Raw genomic sequence first — 1863 nt, 5'->3', positions numbered from 1 at the left:
AGGGACAAGCGGTGTAAGGGGAAAAGAGGGGGAGGAGGGGACAGGATGCATAATCGGAGGGAATAGAAAGAACATACTTACCGTCAATGACAAGTTTACACGATTGGACATCCCAAAACGTGCAAACATTAAAAATATGTAACAATACACGAGACACGTATATGAAACATGTGAGGAAACGCAAAAGGGTACTGCCATGGAACTGTCAGTAGTATAATAAATACAATTGGGAGTTTAAACCGGTTTCAGGCGCGCGAAACCCTACTACCCCAAATATTTTCCTATATGTCAATATAGTGTAAATAAAACGAATCTCCGCCAAGTGAAATTCTAACAATTGCCATAGTTATATCAGACGAAATAGATAAAACACAAAAATGATCACGTAAACATGTACAAAAAGGTACAGCCCAATAACAATAAAACATTACTCGATGTCTTAAAAGTACGCAGAGCAACAAGACAATCACCAACAAAGGTCCGGCGAAGAAAAACATATCAGTTCCAAACAATCAGTGAGTAACAATAAACTAAATTTGAACACAATAGTTTACCAACATTCTCACTTGGTAATATTTACTAAGCTAGGCATAGCTAGAAAAATTGCAGAAAACTTCCCCAAAACCAAATCACAATGGCACATTGGATTCTGCACAACAATCAATTATCTTCTCCAACACTGTCCTAGTGCACAGATGGCATATTCCATTATATATTGGATCAGATTATTTATCAACAATAATGTGATATGTCTGCTTAAGAAAGTATGATGAAAGTATTCTGTCACCAAACAATAACTTCCGTTATGAAATGTCAATAACAATTTAAATTAAATTCTTTAAATTGATAGGCAATCTTTATGTAGTCCGATAGTAATTCTAAAACTTCTTTGCTTAAATCTGTACCTATAACATGTGCCTTCACCTTTCAAAGTATCCTATTTTCATTTCTCCTGAAAACAACTTTTATTTTCAACACATAATTTATATAAAAATATCCCAATTTATGTTGACTTTCGGAAGATATTGTTTTAGAAATAACTATACTTCCATTAATGCTTATACTTATTACGTATCCTTTATTTCGAACTATTCTTAATAGTACTTTTTGAACTGCCTGGCTTACAGAGTTTTCTTGTACAGTGGCACTGCTTTCAGTTTTACGTTCAGAAACACATTTTGTTCTCTTTCTTTCTTTGGTTATTCGGTTTTGTTAATCAAATAACTCACAGACATCTTCCAGTACGAAATGCCCGGACAAACAATCCGTTCTTTTATGCACGACTATAATTTACAGCTTTGCTGAAACATTATATTGTTATTGTTATAAAATTCTTACTTAAACTATTTGTTCAACTGCTCTCATTTTTTTCTTCAGTTTATGTAGCTTTTCTCACATATGAATAAAATAAATGGGATATTCACAAAACCCAATATTGAAAATATGTTCTGAGGAGCGAATTCGGTCGTATCTTGGTATCAGCTGACGTAATTAGTCACCAACACTGAAGGCTACCGTCAAACAGCCCGATTTGCGCGTCACAAAAAGCATCGATTGTTTTGATAAAATATCAGATTTGCAATCAAAATCCTGTCAAATGTATTTCCGATGTAAAGCAGACATCAGTATTGACACAGATAGCAGTAATGCTCCTAAAGTTTGTACTTTATTCAATGTCAGATTTGATAAAATAACCGCATCAGAAAAGAGTATTATGTAGTTGAAAATATTATTTTTTTATTATTTGAATTTCGGAATAATCAAAAAATACCTTTGTAAAAGAAATATGTTTGCCCTGGAGCGCACGGTGCATCTGGTAACAAAATAATAATTGAAACATCATAATTCTATTTTGATCCGAAA

The sequence above is a fragment of the Ruditapes philippinarum genome, unplaced genomic scaffold (genome assembly GCF_026571515.1).
Source record: "Ruditapes philippinarum isolate M1 unplaced genomic scaffold, ASM2657151v2 ctg5888_1_1_1_1, whole genome shotgun sequence".
NCBI classification, from domain to species: domain Eukaryota; kingdom Metazoa; phylum Mollusca; class Bivalvia; order Venerida; family Veneridae; genus Ruditapes; species Ruditapes philippinarum.
Note: the sequence above shows the minus strand (reverse complement) of the source record.